Source organism: Furipterus horrens, unplaced genomic scaffold (assembly GCF_987537825.1).
Source record: "Furipterus horrens unplaced genomic scaffold, mFurHor1.1.pri manual_scaffold_4, whole genome shotgun sequence".
NCBI lineage: Eukaryota > Metazoa > Chordata > Mammalia > Chiroptera > Furipteridae > Furipterus > Furipterus horrens.
In genome coordinates, this window is record NW_028327174.1 from 35,890,337 (window position 1) to 35,911,781 (window position 21,445).

At 39.3% G+C, this 21,445-nt stretch overlaps 1 long non-coding RNA gene across 1 annotated transcript; it reads right to left on the reverse strand.

Moving 5' to 3' along the window:
* Positions 1 to 375: 375 nt before the first annotated feature.
* LOC150011515 (uncharacterized) lies at positions 376 to 11,085 on the reverse strand. Its single transcript, XR_016510661.1, has 3 exons — positions 11,030 to 11,085; positions 1,284 to 1,411; positions 376 to 484 (listed from the first exon to the last, which is right to left on the reverse strand). It is a non-coding gene; the product is annotated as an uncharacterized LOC150011515 (long non-coding RNA).
* Positions 11,086 to 21,445: the final 10,360 nt, after the last annotated feature.

Genomic DNA, 21,445 nt, shown 5'->3' on the forward strand with positions numbered 1-21,445 from the left:
CTAAATATCTAAACATATTCAAATATGCAATTATTGGTGGGGTTTTTTTCTCCTGAAAAATAAATTCTTGATTTCTTTTAACTTTTCAGCTTTAAGAAAAAGGCAGTAAAATTTGATCACTCAGTTAATAACTGCAGAGCATCTTCTATGTGGAAGGCATTTTCTAGATTGGCGCTTTCCGAGTGCTCTTACTGTGGCAATGGAAGGTTTTATCATCTGTGCTGTCTGATGTGATAGCTACTAGCTGCATGTCGTTATTGAGCCCTTGAAGTGTGGTTAGTTTAACTAAGGCACTACATTTTAAATTTTATTTAATTTCAACTAATTTAAATTTAAGTTTAAACAGCCCCACGTAGTTAGTGGCTATCCTGTTACATAGTGAAAAGCTAGAGACTTTCAATCAGGCCCAAGTCCTGGCTGATCAACAGATACTTCTTTTAGAGAAAGCCAGGGCAGTTTCTTACATGTTTCTGATGATCAGCATCTGGGTAGGAAGAAAAAAATATCAATTATCAAGTGTAAATTCAGGCAAATAAAGGGAAACTATAGCTAACGACCTCTAAGTTTTATGATATTTGACAGATCCATTTAAATTTTACTGGAACCCAAGTGACATAACTTATCAACCTTTTAAAATACTGATCATGAATTTGCTATGAATATTTTAGCCACTTCCCATAAACAGATAGTAATATAATAATTTTAATACTGCATATAATACCATATGACTATAAGGTTTGAATATAGGCAGTGGTATGCTGGTAAATGTTTAATGGTCCTCTGGGAAAAGTATGTATGTGTGTGTGTGTGTGTGTGTGTGTGTGTAGTTTATTATGCATTTTCCTATTATAAAGGATGTGTAACAAAGCATGCATTTACACATTACTCCTATAAATCCATATAACCAATTGATTCTCACTGAATACTTTTGATTTTTGCCCAACTCTTTTCTTTCTTTTTAGTCTATTTAGCAATTATCCCACCAGTATAGGAGGTCTGTCCAGAAAGTATCCAGCCATGCAGTATGAAAAATGGATCTATTCATTGAAGGAGATGCAAGACACAAGAAACATTCTATACAGGACAATGATGCTTCAGTGCCCTTCAAAGCGGGCACCTGGGGACCTCACACAGTTCTCCCAATCACCATCAGCTATCCCATTGTACTTTCTTGAATTGCATCGACAGCCTGAAATCTCTTCCCTTTCAAAGGTGATTTTAGTTTGGGGAAAAGCCAGAAGTCTCAGGGCACGAAATCTGGGCTGTTGAGGGGGCTAAGTCACCTGGGTGATTTGATGTTTTGCCAAAAATCTCTGCACAAGACGTGATGCAGGAGCATCGCATTGTCATGATGAAGCTGCCAATCACCAGTTGCCAATAGCTACAGTCTTCTGAATTATCTGAATAGTTTCTGTGAAGGAATGTTCAAGTTTAACACAAAATTTGATGCAAATTCATTGCTCTAGTCAATCAGTCATTTTGAATACGACGGCCACACAGTACACATGCTCACTCAGTAGTGTCTACCGCCCCCACTGACTAGTACAGTGAAGTCATTGTTCACACATGCGCATTCCAGTCCACTCTCCTTGGCTACCAGGTTACATCGATGTCATGCAAGCCATTCTTGCTATACTAACAATGGTTGGGCTTTTTCGGGGCAGACCTTGCAATTCTGACATGAATGTTGGTTCATGTTTTTATGTTAATAAGTAAGACAAAAGTGAAACAATAAAGACATTTGTTAGAACCTCACTCATTCATTAATGATATGAGCAAGTTCTTTACTAAATCAGGTAATTTTCACATACTGGAAGAAATTTCATCAATTTTTTGTGCTATTCATAGTGTAATAGCTACAGACATGGCACGCTTTTAAGTTCAATCTGCATGATCAATATTTTCTCTATCACTTTCTTTGGTCTAACACTTGACAAAATAATAAATCAAGCCCTAACTTGTAACATTTGCCAAATCCCATGATGTAAATACTCCTACCATAGCCAATTTTAAGCTCATAATGCAATACCACTGAAAGCAGAATTGAAAAACTATAATAGACATAACTAAATCTCAAGAGCATAGGTAATAGTAAAATGTAGTGTAATAATTAGGAAGTGATGAATTTTGGTGATTTATTATTATTGTTCAAAATATAATTTATTTAGTATAGGTTTATGTAACTTAAGTTCTAAAAATGGCTAATCCCAGAATTAGTTCTGTATTCATCAGCAATTTATTGAGAGGCCACTTTGAGCCAGGACTAAGTGCAAGGGCTATAAATTTGAGGAAACCCTGTCAGTATCGGTACCTTCCAGGATGCATTCCTCCCCATATCTGTATCTTCTTATTCCCCCTGTATGATCTCATCTGGGCTTACAGCTTTAATATCATCTTTATGCTGATGACTCCCAAACATATGTTTCCAACACTCTTTCCTATTGCAAGTTCCAGATTCATAAATCCAACAGCCTACTTGATGGCTTTCCTTGGCTATCTTACAGTTATCTTAAACTTGACATGGACATTCCAGCCTGATACTTCTTGCCATCCTTATGCCCTAAATCCACCTACTCTTCTTCTATTCTTCACCATTCTCAGTCAATAACAGTACTACACACCAGTTGATTGAGCTCCCAATTTAGGACTCATCCTTGGTCCTTCCCTTTCATTACTTTACATATCCAGTCCATCAGCAAGTTCTGTTTCTTCTATACCAAAATATTTTCCGAATCTGGACAGTTTCACCACCTTCACTGCTAGAGCTTTAGTCAAACTCATTATCTCTCATTGGGACTACAGAGAGACCCCTGCTTGGTTTTCCTTGCCTCTACATTTCCTCATGCACACCTTACATATAGCATGAAGAATGAACTCTTAAAAATATAACTCAGTTCATGTCATGTTTTTGCTTAGTAGCTAGCTCTCCAGTGGTTATTTATTACAATTAGAATAAAGTTTAAATTTCTTTCCATATCTGTGGTAGGCCAAATAACGGGCCCCCAAAGATGTCCACTTCCTAATCCTTGGAACCTGTGAATAAATATTTCCTTACATGGCGAAAGGAACTTTGCAGATATGACTAAATGAAGGACCTTGAGAGGAGGGGGAGATCATCCAGGTGGGCCCAATGTTATGACAGGGTCCTTAAAGGTGAAAGAAGGAGGTCAAAGAGAATCGGAGGGAGATGTAGCCATGGGAAGGTCAGGGGGATGTGACACTGATGGCTTTGAAGACGGAGGGAGGGGTAAGAACCAAGGAATTTGGACAGCCTGTAGAAGCTGAAAAGGCCAGAAAAGAATGCTGTCCTGTCAACACGATGATTTTAGCTCTGTGAGACTCATGTCAGACTTCTAACTTACAGAACTGAAAGATAATAAATTTGTGGTTTTTGAGCTGCTAAGTTTGTGACTTTTTTTTGATTTCAGCAATAAGAAACAATCTGCAAGACCCTCCAGGATCTGCTTCCTGTGTATCTCTATGAGCTTATCTCTTGTCCTTCGCTCTATTGTTCACTATGTTCCAGGTATCCCCAGCTTTGTTTGTCTAACAACTGGGATCCTTTCTTATGGCTTCTGTGCCAGTCATTTCTTTGCCTACAACTTTCTTCTTCAGATCGTCACACAGCTGGCCATCCATCATTTGAAGTTTTGCAGCCTCCTTAACAGGGAACTATTTCCTATAACTTTTTAATCTATGTTTTATTTTCTGAGTAGCTTTTATCAATATCTGAAATTGTCTTAATAATTTCTTGATTGCCTTTATAGCCCCTTTCTAGACATGTACCATTAAAATACAGACTTCATGAGGTCAGGCACCTAGTCTATTATGCTCCCCTACTAAGTACTCAATGAATATTTGTTGAAAAAGTGAACGAAAGCATGGTGTCTTGTCTCAGGATGTGTACGGTTTATGGGAGAGATGACAAATAAAAGGATGTTTATAGAACAACGTAATGAATGCCATGAGCAGGGTTCATATGGTGTCATGGGCACCCATAACAGAAGCTCCTTGGCGGGCTCTTGAGAGGAATGACTCCTGGGAGGAATCTTGAAGAGAGAGTAGGAAGGCAAATGCCAGGTAAAGAGAAGCAGGTGGATTTTCAGGCAGAAGCTACTGGAAGGGTAAGGGCACAAAGTGTTAAACTGAAAGGGATTGTGGGTACTGCAGGTGGTTTGGCTACCTGGAAGCCTAAAGTAAAAGGTTAGAAAAGGCCTCATCGCAGAGGACTTTGTGTGACCTACCAAGAGTTTTTATCACCTGTCTAGGTGGCAGTTAGGCCCCTTGAAGGGTTGTCAGCAGGGTCAGTTTTGCATTGTAGAAAAGTTGTTGTGATGACACGATTGAGAATACATTGAAAGGCAGGGCAGCTGGAGCAGGATGCCAGATGGGAGGATATGACCCTAGGGAAGTAATCAAGAAGGTGAGAAATATTTCAGAGGTAGATTCTATGAGGTTAGTGACCAGTTTATTGTGTACAGTGTGGTATAGGAAGGATTGACTCTGGGGATTTTGGCTTGGGTGACTGGGCAGAGAGTGATGCTACGAACTAGAATAACGAATACAGGGCAATGATGTGAGATAAATTTCACTATGACATGTTTGAGGTGCCGTGGGTAGGGGAGACCTCTCAGAGGCACTGGGGTAGTTGAATCTGAAGCTTGGGGAAAAGAAAGATCAAGGCTAGAGATTTAGATTTGGTAGTCAGTGACATACATGATGTGAAAGGTCGAGCTATTTCCAAAGACACAGAGATTAAAAGAGAAGTGGATTGAAGACAGAATTCTCAATCTGCACCCAACTTTTACATGTTGGATGGAGGAAGTTAAGCCCAAGAATAGGACCAAGAAGGAATAGTCAGAGAGGAAAGAAAGAATCAGAAATGCATTCTCAGGGCCACAAATGTCTGACTCCTTCATCTGCATCTGCAATTAAGCATTTATTTCAAATGTTGCCTCTTCTGGGTCCTTTCAAATGGCTGCAGTTGCTTTTCATTGAATCATTATTACAACGTATTTGTATCTATTTTATTACAATTGTCACAATGAAACTTTTTTTTGAGCTCTGGTGTAATAATCTCCCTCCCAGATTGTAATTTTTTGAAAGCAGTCTATGATTTAATTTTCATTCTCAATGGAATGTCTTACCTCTATGACAAATGAATACAATCACTGAATGTAACAAATATTTTGGAAAGTAACATTTATTTATATTTTAGCTTAAACAATAATCATTTGAATAAATGTAGGTGATACTAAACAGCTAAGAAAAAGATTTCAGGATGACAGTAATGTATCATCCTGATACATATGATCATTATGAGTTCCTGTGTAGTCATAACAGAGAATTGTTTATTGAATGTTTACTGTGTTCCAGCTATTCTGTCAAGTGCTTTATACATGATTTCATTCAATCTTCACAATAACCTCGGGGATTGACATTATTATTATTCCCATTTCACAGATGAAGGATAGGAATCTCAGAGACATTGAGTAACTTAGCCAAGATCACATGGTTACTAAAGGGCTAAGACTTAAAGCTGGGCAGCTTGCCTCGGGTGCTTGTGCCTTTAGGTGACATCACAGAAAATTCTGTACCAAGGTAAGTAGCATGCAGTAGGGGCACTTCAGAGACCTGCTAAAGGATTTTGCCAGTTTAATTGCCCATAATTAGGTATGAATTTCGAATGATTAAAACTAAATAGTTGACATATTTGCATGTGGAACAAATAGTTGCATTTTTATTAGGTGCCTTAAAACAAAGACAAATACTAGGATAAGAGCAAATCATTGACTTAGAGACTTAGAATGCAGACATTTGTAATGCCATACTATAGCACAAAAATCAATACTGGCCACCATGATCTAAGGCAAGAACAAATGAATCTCATGGAGTAAAAGACCAAAACCAGGTTTTAGTGCCCAAAGTATGAAAGCTTTAAGAGATATTGTTATTGCGGCTCTGACAGTAATATCACTTTCTCCTGGTCCTTTACTGTGTAACAAGGTGGCTAATGATCTTTGTTCTTACTGGCTTGTTAAAATAGTAACACATAAGGTATAAATTGTGCCTCTCTCTTAGACTGTGAGCCTCTCAAGAGCAGAGCTCAGTTTTTCCATTATTCTGTAGCAAATACAAAACAAGGGTGGACAGTGAATAGGGTACAACCTGCAGCTATTACTGCAGTGTGAGGCAGGTATAACCTCTAGATGGGGGGGCCTTGCCATTGTAGTTTACCGCTGACCTTCAGGACAAACACTGAGCTTGGTAATATATGTTGGAAGAATGGTTGTATAGACTGGGGCAATTGCCTGACAGGTAAAATGGATTTTTTGTTAAATCTTTCCATTTCTAAGGTCTGTGAGTATATTATTCAGAGTCTAAATTCCTATAGAAATTACAAGTTGGTCACTTTTTCTCTCTGCCACTACAGTACGAACTATTCATTTTAAAGTTTGTTTTTCAGATTATTCAACACAATGATAAAATTGTTAATGTATAATCAACTATTTGGCACTTTGTAAGTATGTTTTTAACTATTATTTCAATTAATTGAATAATAGAGCAACTTTAAATGATTATATTACTATATTATTGGGGAGAAATGAATTCTATAATGGGAAACACTACCTATCAAATCCATATTTCATGAATTGTATATAGTCTATCTATTGTCCTTTTTTTTCTTTTAAGATTTTGTTTATTTATTTTTAGAGAGAGGGGAAGGGAGGGATACAGAGAGGGAGAGAAACATTGTTGTGTGGGAGATCAGTTGCCTCTCACATGCCCCAAACCAGGAACCTGGCCTGCGACCCAGTCATTTGCCCTGACTGGGAATCAAACTGGAGACCCTTTGGTTCACAGGCTGATGCTCAATCCACTGAGCCACACCAGCCAGGGCTCTATTGTCCATTTTAAGAAAACCTCAAATGGGCCTGTCTGTCAAACTCTTGTCATATCTACATTGGTGTAATCAGAATACTTCAGACTTCACCAGCCAGATAGCACTATTATATTATTCAGGACTCATCCCACTGCAAGTGGCAGAAAGCAAAAAAGAATGAGCAGAAGTAGTGAAGAAATTTACTGTCTACACAATCAATGAGGGGTGGGCAAGGCGACAGAACTATGGTCGTGAACAGGATTAGCCCTTCTTCTCTCCACCTATCACCTCAAGTTCTCTCTGCAAACTAGCTTTAATCCCTCGAGCCAGTTTCTGCCTCAAGGCTAACACTGAGGTGGTGGTGGTGCACTGCAGCTTTAAGGCACATTTTCGTGGATTTGTAAACAGAGAGAAGAAGGGTGAATCCTTCCAATCCAGTTTGGGAAAGGACTCTGACCAGCTCCTCTTGGGGTACTTGACCAATCTGTGTATCCTAGAACTGGTGAGGAGCTCTGACCCTTAGCCTCGCCAACAGGTCGGCCCTTATGTTTTGGGATGAGGTGTGATTTTAGTGAAGGAGAGGGTAAGCGTGTGGGGCAGGCAAACCCCCGTCCTGTCTGCTACACTCCCGACATTAGCATTCTTACCCTGCTGGCTGTGAGCTCCCAGCTGGTAGCCCGCAGGAAGTCCGGTCTTACAGAGAGCCCCTGGCCACTCATACTCCTGGGAATCCTCAGGGGGCCTACAAGCATCTCAGACCCAGTCCTGGCTTTCACTCTTCACTGGGCACCGAGTTCATATGTGGCAGGGATGGTGCCACTACCACGCGTTAGCCTGGGCAATGATGGAGATGAGGCCCCACTCCATGAAGACAAACCCGGAACGCTGCCCCCACGCCCCTCTGCCAAGAACCTGCAGCTCTCACTCTTGCCATGGGTTAGTTCCTTCTAACCCATGTGTCTCTTACGAGGGGTAGAGGGAATGCACAACAAGATCCCTTGTGCCCATGAACTCATGGCACTGTTCATTGGCTTGAGGCTCAGCTGAGCCGGGACTTGGTAGACCCACAGGCACACATTTCACCCATTTGCTACTCAGAAACTCTGTTCCTGCTATTGTGTCTGCTGCTGTCATGTGACCTTTGGTGACACTGGCATTTTTGCTGCCTGTGGAACTGGAAGCCAGCCTCTCCTGATGTTGGCTAAATTAGAGTGGTGGTAGCCTGAATTCAGAGAGGCACTTGCCACCCCACGAATGGGAAGTAAGGAGAATGGCTGGTACCTTCCCACCTGCATGACGAAGGCAACAGGTTTTATCAGCGCAGCTTTCCAAAGCATGTCTGTAAACTCGCTTTCAGAATACACAGCCTCCTTTGGAGACTCTTGGATGGGATGGATTCTGGTATCACTTTCCAGGTTACATGCAGTTGTGTGATTGTGATAGTAGCCTTCATTCTGTTTTTTAAGGTTTTAAGGTTTTATTTATTTATCTTTAGAGAGAGGGGAAGGGAGGGAGAAAGAGATGGAAGGAAACATCAATGTGTGATTGCTCCCCCGCAGCTGGGGACCTGGCCTACAGCCCAGGTATGTGCCTTGACTGGGAGTCAAACCAGCCATGCTTTGGTTCACAGGCCAGTGCTCAATCCACTGAACCACACCAGCCAGGGCAGTAACCTTAATTCTTAGGGAGAGTACTTGGTGCCCCCTCAGTCTCATCCTCACTCTGACCTCTGTTGGGGTATTTCAAATTAAGGGGTACAAGGAATATTTATGCTATTAAGTTGTATCACAAGGAGTGATTCTTTAATATCAGTTAATTTAGTCCCCTGCATGATTCCTTGAAATTCAAATTCATATTAACTTTTGTACTTAGAGGAACCTCACCCTCTCCACACACACTATTAACTTAAAACCATGCAGAAAATGAGTAAAAGAAAACTTACTATTTGTAAGTTTTTTATAACAGTTTTCCTGAAATATAATTCATACACCATAAAATCTACCCATTTAAATTGTAGTTAGTTTTTAGTATATTCACATAGTTGTGCAACCATCACCACAATAAATTTTAGACAATTTTCATCACTCCTGCTTCCCTTCCCTTCCTCTTGCCAGCTCTAAGCATCCACCCATATACTTTCTGTGTCCATGGATTTGCCTGTTAGGGACATCTCATATAAATGGAATCATACAAGACCTTGTCCTCTGTGTCTGGCTTCTTTCACTTAGCATAACATTTTCAAGGTTCATCCATATTGTAATATGTATCAATACTTCATTCTTTTTATTGCTGAATAATATTCCATTGTGTGGATATACCACATTTTATTTACCTGTTCATTAGTTGATGGACATTTGGGATACTTCCATTTTTGGCCATTATGAATAATCCATTGTGAGCATTCATGTACAAGTTTTTGTTTAGACAAATGCTTCCGGTTCTCTTGGGTCTATACCTAGGACATGAATTGCTGACCTATATGGTAACTGCCAGACTGCTTTCCAAAGTGGTTGCACCATTTTGCATTCCCACCAGCAGTATGTGAGGGTTCCAATTTCTCCACATTGTAAGAAATGTTTTAAGAGAAGACATGATAAATGTCAATGTGAGGCATATGAAATCATCTCTCTTTATGTACTGGCAATAAGCTCAATAAACTTTATGCTTTTAAGACTTGGTTGAGTCAAGCTAAAACATAATATTTAAAATGCACACTTTTACTCATAAACATACCAATGTAAGTAACATACAAGGATAAAACCTCAAAGTGCAGTACAAGTTTATCCCACGAGTTTTAAAAAGTGACTGATAGCAAGGATTAATGTGCCTGAACAAAGATTTTGGGTTGCTAGAGTTCAACTCTTTTTCCCAACATGCTCTTCTACACATAAGTAAATTAGTAAATGCAACTGGATAGGTGGGGATGGGAGCGCTGCTTAATTCCACTTTCTGGTAATATCCATATCTGACCCTTAGCTCAGCCAATACATTCTGTAACATATATTTTAAAAGCAATGAACAATGTAAGTACAATATGAAAAAAATAAAGTACCATAATATTTACACATGACAAAAAGTCATGGAGGTGCTATTCAAATAGGACTTCGTGCGACATATAAACATCTCTGTGATCAGACACTATGAGTGATGCAGCATTTCTTTTCCTCCCCATTCTTTCTCAGCAACCCTGAGGATGGATGGCCTTTAAGTGCTTGCTTTCCAGATCCCTGTCCCTTTCCATCATGGGGTGTGTTTTTGCAGAATATTAAGACTTAGGGGGAGGTGGTTAAGGTTGATGGAGTTTCAAGGCTACTCCAAGGCTCTCAAAATGCATCTGAGGAGGTGGGATGCATGTTCACACCTGTCTTTGCCCTGGTGGAATCATCTGTTTTAGAAACAATGTGTGTAAGACAACTTTTGGGAACTTCAGAATATATCTTAATTTCATGAAATAAATGCTTCATTTTATAAAGTAGAAATGGCCAAGGGATTATAAGATACCTGGTACAATTATTCTGAAGTTTGGAACTCTATGATGTGACCTTCTGTCAAGGAAGGGACTCACAGATCTCATCTGTGGATAACAGCCCATATATTAACACAGGGCACTAAAGGACCTCCATGGGCAGGCCCTCGCTACTTTTCCATTTCCCTACTAATCTTCCTGTTATTCACCTACTGTCAGGTTATCTCAGTGGCTTTGTGTGTCTCAGCCTTACCTTGAGGCTATTTTGGTGTCACCTGGGTTCTTCCCCAGATTCTAATTAGGTGGAATGGCTAGATTCATGCTACTGGGTAGTGAAGAAAGTAAGATGTTTCCTAGTCTGTATTTGTCTTCCGGGCACTGATGGAGAAGAGAGCCTAAAACCAACCTGAGTAAAACTGAGGCAGTGAAATAATCCACTGACTGCTTTAGAGCTGACTTTGTGAGGTAAATATGAACACTGCGGGTTTTTGTGATGATGAAGAATGGAGTGGACATAAGGGGAAAATTCAGGTTTTACAATTTTGATACCTTGCACTCGATTATATTTAAACTCAATTTCATTTTATTGCAAACATGATTTTCTAAAAGTATGTCCACATCAAGTGAAAACATGAACTTGAAAGATTGTAACTCGGTGAATTTTTTTTACAAGAGCTTACTTTATTATTATGAGATTCTCTCAGTTGTGCTTTTATGTGATGTTTCCATTCACAATGTCCTGAAAATAAATGAAGACATTACAGGAATCGCAGTGAACAAAACGCTGTATCTGCCTGATTATCACTGGCTAATCTTAGTGCAATGACCATTCTTGTCTGTGTTGTTACACACTCAGACCCTCTGGGTGCCCCATATACATGCCTCAATTTTTTAAGTCAGAAATTCTCTTATTTCCCATCAAACGTTACCTTTGTTTAAGGTTGACAATTAGAAAAATTGATGGCATATTTTTCTTTTGGAACATTTATCTAATGTGGAGAAGCACTTCCTATAAGATGATGAATATAAGGCTTACTTCCTTTATGTGATGTGTAAAAATTATTTTTAAATTGGCTATAGATGTGATGCAGTTTATATATTCCACCTCAAAAAGTATTACGTCTATTTGCTTGTGTTGCTATACTTGTAAACATTCAATAAAAGTTTACTTACTCATAATTCTCATGATTGGAAACCCTAATGCTTTGTATTTTTTATACTTTCACCATATGATTCAGAGTTACTATGACGATAGGGTTTATTTTTTAAGTCATAAAAGAAAGATCAGATTTGTCCCTGATGATATCAATAGTTAAGTCATGTTACTTTAGTGTAAAAATAGGCTTCAGGAAAGCCAAACAGCAGAGTTGAAACCAAGCTTTGCCTTTTCTTAGTTTTAACCTTGAGAAAGTTAATTGACTTCTCTTAGCCTAATTTTTTCATATCTTTCTTTTATAGCTAGTCACATATAGCTCATAGGTGTCTCATGAAAATTAAACAAGCCAGTAAGTGAATGTCTGTCACATAATTTGTATTTAATACCTGTTGCTTGTTATTGTTAACAGCAATGACAGCAATAATAATACTTTAAAAATATTATTCTATTTGAGGCATATATTGTACTCTTCATTAGCCAAATAATGTGACACCCCATTACTCAATTACTATACCTTTCATTATACAGATTATATATGTTACTACACATGCATGACCACATATTCACACATGAATGACCATCCACACTGTACTGGAAGTTTTTAAGGAGAGGCTCTATGGGGGACAGATAGGCATGGGGAGATGTGGGAAGCAGAGGGGCTTAGTTTAAAAGACTCTGACCGCTGTGCGGAGCCGCCCCCAGCTGGACCCTTAGCCAGCAGGTTGTCTCCCAGGCCTGCTCTGAATCCCACCCTCCGGGGGATTGTAAAGATAGAATAGAAATACAAAGTGGCTTTTAAGGAAAAGAGAACCTGCTCTGTTTTTCTCTGTATAGCCTCAAATCCTTGTCAGTAAAATGTGAAGAACAGAACAATTAAGTAAGAGGAAGTGCTTTTGACCTTGTGTAAAATACCTGGATGTTTCAACCCTGTATTGATCTGCACTTCCCTTTCACTCCCTACCATTTGGGGAAGTGCTGCATATTTTCCTTAATTACTTCCACATGTGGAAAGTGGATAAAAATCCTGGCTAATAAAGAAACGGGGGCGATTTTCCACTAGAAAAAACCCCCTCCCTTCCTTCCTCAGATGGAGAGTGTCCGAGTAGTTTCTTCATCCACTCCGAGGGACCCAGAATCTCTCTCAAGGCTCTAGAACTTAAATCCCCCATATTTGGCAAAATAATCTCAAGGTCAGTACTTTCATCCGCCTTCTCAAACGTAGGAACAAACATGGGCATATAACTATGCTATATGGTGGATGGTCTCAGACTTGAAGACAATTCCAGTCGACTGAACACCATCTTAATCCAGGGCACCCAATATTTACAGCTCCCTCTTGATTATGCCAGGAAGGGCTCAAGGCTGTGCTGGCATTAGCCATAAGAAAGAAATCACTTTGGAGAGAGCAAAAAGTGGATTTGACTCGGGGGCAGCACAGGGGTCCTTGGTTTTGCCTACCCAACTCACACACATTGCATGTCACCCAAAGCCCTATGGTCACACATATCATGCAGCTAAATATTTTAACACTAAACAGCATGTTTCAGTGAAAGCTTTTGATAATGTCTCTGTGACACCTTCCCAGATATGGCTCCCTCACATTTTAGTCTATAATTAATTTTTTTCACTTACACTAATGATTTTATTTTCCCAGGAATAGCTAAGTTATTTCTTTGTTCTATATGTATAATTTAAATATGCTTCAAGAAGAGCTTGTTTACTAGTGTTTTTCTTAAAAAGGAAAGTTAAGTGAGAAGTTCTATTTTTCCTTTTAGGGAAAATCCTTCTGAATTTTTAATTTGAGGGTTCATCTGCATCATTGTAATCCACTTGCTAAAAAAAAAATGTGTTCAGGGAGACCCTTGACACCCCAGAGCTGGGAATACTTTGTAATAAATGAGCAAAAAGCCCCATGCTGTGAGTGCTGGTGGATTTTGGAAGGAGGCATAAGGCTTTTGTGCTTTTAGACCCTTCTTAAAACCTGGAAAGAAACAGTCATCATTAGGATTTGTGATGTATACTGCATGAGGATAATTCTGCCTCTGGGAAAGTCAGAGCCAGGCCAAAATCACTCCTGGGATTTTGAAGTCTGAAGTCACTTGTTTGCCTCTGCTCCCTAGAGAACTCAAGAATGCTATTCATCGGTCAGTGTGAACAGTGGTTGAGAAACAATTCTCTCCAGAAGTTTTTAAGATACAGAAATTCTTCTACATTGCTTTTCAGGCACTCAAATGATAAATCTTGGTGGGGGTTTCAGGTGGGACTGGAAATAAAGGGGCTAATATTTTAGAAATCTCGATGACTATTCCTTCAGAGAACTCTTAAATACTGTGTTAATAATTTGAACAGTTTTTCTTTTTTTTTTAAAGTAATCTGACTATGATGCCAGCGTGAGATCAGATTTTATTAAAACACCCAAGCAAAACCATCAAACATTACTAAATTCTTTTGGAGATGCTGGAAGTGAGCAAAGAGAGAAAGTGAAGGGAGACAAAAGTTTACTCTGGAATGTTTACATTAGTACCAGCATTATTTCCCCACTTAGATTTCTTCTACATCATGAAAACAATAGTCATATACATTGTGTTAATTTCTCTCTTGCATCACTGCTTCTCAAGCGGGTCTCAAAAAAAAAGCTTCTATTCAGAGGCATTTTTTTTTTCATGTAAACTTTCACTATTGCAATTAAAAAATTATTCATTCAACATATATTTCTTAAACAGTGTGTGTCAGCCAATATTTAAGGTTTTCAGGGTGTATCAGTGCACAGACCAAGTCCCTGCCCTCCTGCCTTGCAGTTAGCTCACAGAGAACATTTAATTTATCTATGATTTACAAAACACAGGCTTCAGCATGTTTACAGGATCCCAGTGGTCCATGGAGGGTCTATTACACATTACTTGTAGCATGGCTGCAACTTCACGATCACACTACACTTAAATAAGCAAAAAACAAATTAAACAATTTTGTCTATATATGATTTGATCTCAATTATGTGCCTCTGCCTGATAGAAAATGAAAACATAACAAAACAGCTAGATTTTTTTCTCATCCAATACAACCAGTCACTTAACCATTGCTTTTGGATAGTGCTTAGTCTCTAGCTTGAAAGAAACAGGGGCAGGGAAGAGGCAGTACATCAGACAATTCTTCTGAATGCTGGAAGTGTATTTCTCAACATTTTGTGCTATCCATAATTCAGTGATAGACACAACACTCTTAAGTCTAATGTGCATTATTATTAATTTTTTCTTTTTTATTGAATTTATTGGGGTGTACAATTCTACAATACGTCATTTGTATATTGTATTGTGTGTTCAGCACCCCAAGTAAAACCTCTCTCCATCACCATTCATTCCCCCACGAATCTGCATTATCAGCATTTCCTGTATCACTTTCTTAAATCTAGACATTCAACAAGATGATAAATCAAGCCCTGACTATATCATTTGCAATTTCCATGGTGTAAATACTCCCGGTGTAGCTGATTTCAAGCCACTAATGTGACATCACTGAATGTAGAAAAGATGTACAACAGTTCATCATTGTGTCCTAATGATACAACGATACAGGTACACTAGACAAATACATCGTCATAAATAACTTCAAGATCACAGATACTAGTAAACATGTAGTAAAAGTAAAATAATTAGGAAGCAATGAGTTTTGAGTATTAATTGCCTTTATTTTTAATATAATTTATTTCATTATGAGTTTATATAATTTGACTTTTTTTTTTACATAAGGCCTTCATTTTATTTTATTTTTATTTTTTAAGTATATTTTATTGATTATGTTGTTACAGTTGTCCCGATTTCTTTTCCCTTAGCTCCCCTCTTCCTGGTACCCCACTTCCCTCCAGCAATCCCACCCTCCTTAGTTCATGCCCATGGGTCGTGCATATAAGTTCTTTGGCTTCACCTTTTTCTATATCATTTTTAACTTCCCTCTGTTTATTTTGTAACAACTAATTATACTTTTTAGTCCTTGCACCAGTTCCCCATTTTTCCCCCTCCCCCCTCCCAGCTGATACCTTCCAAATGATCCCCACACCTACGATTCTATCCCTGTTCTGTTGTTTGCTTAGTTTGATTTTGTTTTTATTTTTTAGATTCAGTTGTTGATAGTTTTGAGTTTGTTGTCATTTTAATGTTCATAGTGTTGATCTTCTTTTTCTTAAATAAGTCCCTTTAATCTTTCATATAGTTATGGCTTGGTGATGATGAACTCCTGTAGCTTTACCTTGTCTGGGAAGCACTTTATCTGCCCTTCCATTCTAAATGATACTTTGCTGGATAGAGTAGTCTTGGTTGTAGGTCCTTGCTTTTCATCACATTGAATACTGCTTGCCAGTCCCTTCTTGCCTGCAAAGTTTCTTTTGAGAAAACAGCTGATAGTCTTATAGGTATCCCTTTGTAAGTAACTCTCTGCTTTTCTCTTGCTGCTTTTAAGATTCTCTCTTTATCTTTAATTTTTGGCATTTTAATTATAATGTGTCTCGGTGTGGTCCTCTTTGGGTCTAACTTCTTTGGGATTCTCTGTGCTTCCTGGACTTGTATGTCTGTTTCCTTCACCAAATTTGGGAAGTTTTCCTTTGTTATTTTTTCACATAAGCTTTTGATTTCATGCTTTTTTCCCCTTTTCCTTCTGGCACCTCTGTGCTTTGAATGTTGGCATGTTTAAAGTTGTCCCAGATGTTCCTAAGCCTCTCCTCATTTTTTTTTTCCATACTCTTCCTGTACTGGTTGACTTTCTTTTTCTTCCTTATATTCCAAATCATTGATTTGAACTCCAGTTTCCTTCCCTTCACCATTGGTTTTGTGTGGGTTTTCCTTCATTTCATTTAGAATAGCCTTCACTTCTTCCCTTATGCATTTGCCATACCTAAGCATAACTGTCAAACCTATGAGCATCTTTACCACCAGTATTTTGAATTCTGGATCTGTTAGGTTGGCTATCTCCTCATCGCTTAGTTCTCCCACTGGAACCTTGATCCATTCCCTCTTCTGGGCCATACTTCTCTGTCTCCTCATCTTGAAAGGCTCCTGTGTTTGTTTACCTTTATGTCTTAGGTAGAGCTGTCACTCCTGTTACGTTTTAAGGGGCAGAGCCTTAGGTATTCATCAGTGCAGTCGACCCGTTTCATCATGTGGTGCTGTGTGGGGGAGAAGGGTCTGAGAGGGAACAATGCTGCTTGCTCAGCACTTGCCCCTTTTCCAGGCACTTCTTCCACTTCCATATGGGCCTGACACCTCTCCAGCTGTTGCTCTGACTGTTGTGCCCAGAGTGGGTGGGTCTGTGGATGTTCTAGGACCCTGGGGGCCCTTTAAACAAGAGGACTCTGCTGAGAGACTGGCAGTTTCTGCCTCTACCCGAACCCCCACTGGTTTGCACAGTCAGAAGCAATGAGGCTTGATTTTCCCTGGCACTGGAACCATGAGCTGTGAGGTCTGGTCTGGTGCTGGGAGTGCTCCCCCAGTATCCCTCTTGACTTCTCAAAATGTTTGACTGTGCTTTCTGCTGGCTTGCGCTGCCACCACTGCTGCCACCATCACACCTCATTCTCTCCACCCCAGCCGCACCCCTCCTACCTGCCTGGATGAGTATTTCTTCTTTATATCTTCGTTTCTTGGACTTCCATGCAGCTCAATTTTCTGGAACTTGTGGTTTTCTCTAGTTTTGAGGTAGTTGTATTCCTTCTTAGTTGTGGAGGGAGATGCAGCGTGTCTGTCTAGGCCTCCATCTTGGCCAGAAGTATACATAATTTAACTTTTAATGTTATGTTTAACAACTGTCTTGGAAAATTTCTAAAAATATAACTCTTGACTCTCAGAAGTCACTGTCAGGCTAAAACCATGGTTATCATAAATGATCTCTTTAATTCCCTTATCACTCTCCTTTAATCCAACAGCAAATCATATTGACTCTACCTCTAAGATACATCTTTTTAAAATTATATTTTATTGACTATACTATTACAGTTGTCCTGATTTGTCTCCCCACCATTGTTCATGTCCATGGGTCATGCATATAAGTTCTTTGGCTACTCCATTTCCATACTATACTTTACATCCCCATACATCTTGAATTGCTCACTTCTCTACTGTGAGTTTTCATCACCATCACCTGTCATATGTATCCCTGCAAAAGCCTCTTACCTGCTCTTTCTGTCTCCCCTCCTAGTGTGCCTGCAGTCCATTCTCCATATTTTTAAAATGTGCATCACATCATAGCACTTCCCATCCTAAACTCCTTGATATCTTCCTATTGTCCTTAGAAGAAAATCCAAGCTCTTAGCATGTCCAATAATACTCTAAGTCATCTGGCTATAGCCTCCCTGACAACTTCATCTTGTCATTGTTGCATTGAAGCACTCCATTCCAGTCACACTGGCCGCCTTTCTTTTTCTAAAATACACCTACTTGGTAGCAATCTCAGAGCTTTGGAGTTTGTCCTGTCTGCCAAGAATGCTCTTCCCTCACAGCATTTCAGGGCTGGCTTATTCTCATCAGGTTCCAGTGAAATATCATATCTGAGATGGTTAATTTTATGTGCCATTTTGACTGGGCTATGGGATGCCCAGATATCTGGTTGAACATTATCTCTGGGTGTGTTTGTGAGATTAGCATTCAAATTGGTTGACTGAGTAAAGCAAATGGCCCTCCCCAGTGTGGACAGTCATCATCTAATCTATTGAGGACCTGAATGAAATAAAAGGCAAGCAAGGTTGAATTCACTCTGCCAGATTGTTGGAGCTGTAACATAGGTCTTCTGCCATTGGTGCTCCTGATTCTCAGACCTTCAGACTTGGACTGGAATCTACACCATCAGCTTTCTGGTTCTCAGGCCTTTGAGTACATCACTGGCTTTCCTGGTCTCCAGGTTGTACATGGCACACAGTGAGACTTCTCAGCCTCCATGATCACATGTGCCAATACCTTACAGTAACCTCTCTCTCTCTCTCTCTCTCACACACACACACACACATTTATATGTGTACATGTAAATATACATCTCCTATGTGTTCTGTTCTCTGGAAAACTCTAATAAAATGCCCTAGGAGAAGTCTGCCTGACTTTTTTAAGATTTAAACTGGCCCTCATTCCTGTATCACTACTCTCTTTCACATTATCTTATTCCCATGAACTCAGACAAGTTACTGAGCCTCTTTATGCCTCAATTTTATAATTTGTTAAGTGGAAGTAACTAATACTTCCCTCATAGGGTTGTGAAGATCAAATAAGTTACCATTTGTAAACCACTTTGAACATTATCTGAATCATATTAAGTACTACATAAGTTTAGCTGCTGATATTATCATAGTTATTATGTTATTAAAGTATTCAAAAATACTTATTACTGCCTAAAGGTATTTTGTGCATTTACTTGTAAGTTTATTTTCTGTCTTCACCACTGGTGAAAAATGACCTCGAGTGACTTATGTATTGCTGTATTCTATCACCTAGAATAGTGCCTGGCACACACTAAGTACTTAAATATTTCTTGAGTGGATGTGTGTATAAATGAAGAAACACAAGAACTGATGGTGATACCATTCTGAGCCTTGGTTTATTTTTAGAAAAAAATTATCAAAAAGGCTTATAGATTAGCATTCTTAGAAAAACACAACCTTATCTGTACGTGGTTGAATTCCTTGACTTCTGCCACGTATCAGCAAGGGCTTCTATGAATTCTGTGGGTACTGGTGCTTCATGAGCTCCAAGTAGCTGATGCCCTAATGGTCTCGATCATCAGTATATAGCTAAACTCAGCTTTTAGAGTAAAGTTTAAGTTGTGAGAACTAACAGTTTACATCCATAGTAATGAATGAGCCCAGACACAGAACTAGGAGCTTGGGATTTCTGAAGCCTGATGGTTGGGGGCTCAATGACAGAGAACCTTTGTTCTCCCTATAGAAGAGGCTCTTTAATGGTTATCTTTTGTGGAAGAACTTAGTGTAGCCTCAGGATGGTTTCCAACATTTGTTTTTTTAGTGGTTGTATTTACAGCAGGGCAATCTAGGGCAAAAACCTTATCTTGAGTTGACCTACCTTGATCCTGAGCAGGTGCTCAAGGAGGCAATTTAGAAAAGTCCATTTCTATACTTTTTGTTTTTCATTTAGATCCCTGATATGCCAAGAGATGATAAGGTTCGTGAAGATTTCTGCAACTCACCCCCTGTTGATCTGGAAAACCAAGTTTCTTCACTCTGCTCTGAGCTTTTCGAGGTTAGACTGCCCGTCATCCTTATTCATGAACATTGAGTACCTAGCCCTGGATACCTACCGCTGAACAATAATGTGTGGGTGAAAGACAGGATTCCCGTGTTTAGAACACTCAACATGGCACCTGAAATCCTAGAAAGCTGGGCCTCAGTGAAGCTCTATGAAGTTATAGGGTTGGAAGTTCTGAATAATCCCTCTCCCCCTTTCACCAATTCCTTTTAAGGAAGCACAGAACTTTGGAATCAGATCTGACTTCAGGTCTTGACATGGGTTAAATGACTAGTTAGATGATCTTGAGGAAGTTACTTAACCTCTCTGAGTTTTCTAATCTGTAAAATGGACATACCTATGAAGATGAACTGAGATAGAGTATGTAAAGATTTTAGCCCAGAATGTGGTATCTACTATGTGTTCAATTACTGGATGCTGTTGATAGGAATCTTGTGGAGAGCTTTTTTGCTTCTTGTTTGCATATTATCAGGAAGCATACTGCAAGGTGGAATGTGTCTAAAGCAGAGTAGAATTGGGGCCAATAACACAGGGCCATAGAAAATCCAGAGCCTGAGTTATGTTAGGAAGAAGTAGGCTTTGGGCCTGGAGGCCGGGGCACTGTGATGGGAGGTGTTTAGTGAGGAAGTTGGGCATGAAGTATAATGACAGAGAAGACAGTTCATGGGACCCAGAAGTAGATCAGTTTTCATAGATGGGAAATTTTATTGAGAGTTATATCTGGATCTCTGTCAAACTGCTGGAGAGGCTTTGTCCTTCACTGAATATTTACTTATTAGAATATGAGAAACAAAATCATGTTCTATGACCATTGAATTAAAAGAAGTTGACAGTTGGCTGATTTTAAGCTGACCTATGTATTCATCCTATAAAGCAAGGCCACTGGGGAAACATGTATTTCTTCTTCTATTGGGTAGATCAAATAATAGAGAGTGAATTGTGAGTTAGAAATACTGGTGTCGACTGATCAGGGAAAGGTGAATCAGTAGGTAGGGGAGTGAAAATTAAAGAGGAAATCATTCTGAACACAGAAGCAAGGGTTACAGATTAAGGGGATGGGAGCAGGCATCTGAAATAGAAGGGGATGGTATTGTGTTGAGAGAGGGCAGAGGAAAAAATGAGCAATACGTAAGCCTTCAACAATATAAAAATAACTCTAGCTTTATACTTAAATGACTATGCATACAACTGTAACACCTCAAAAGGAATAAAAATCTTAACATTTAAGAAAATGTCCTTTGGTGTAGCAATAGACCAATGCCCCTTGAAAGGTTTTGTCGTGCATGTGTAAGCAAGAGAGTAATTGGGCAGAAAGGGGAAGAGTTAATCTGAAAGAGGAAATTTGAGGTTAGAAGAACTTTAAGGCAAATCGTTCACAATGAATGTAAGGGAAAAAACATGATTTAATAATAAATCAGGGGGACAAAGAATAGAGGTAACATTAGTGACCATGTATATATAACACATGAAGCCCACGGTGCCAGACTGTTTATACATATCATCACATTGATTATCACAACCTATATGAGGAACCCTATGGTTAGCCACATTTAACAAGGCAAGGTGGTGTTTCTGGTGAGAAAGCTGGGAGGTGAGGGATCTGGGTTTTGTATCTGCGCTCTCTGGGACAAAAGCTCGTGTACTTCCCCATTCAGCTGGAGTCCCCAGTGGGTAGAGAGCAGAGGATGAAGATAGGGAAAGGATTG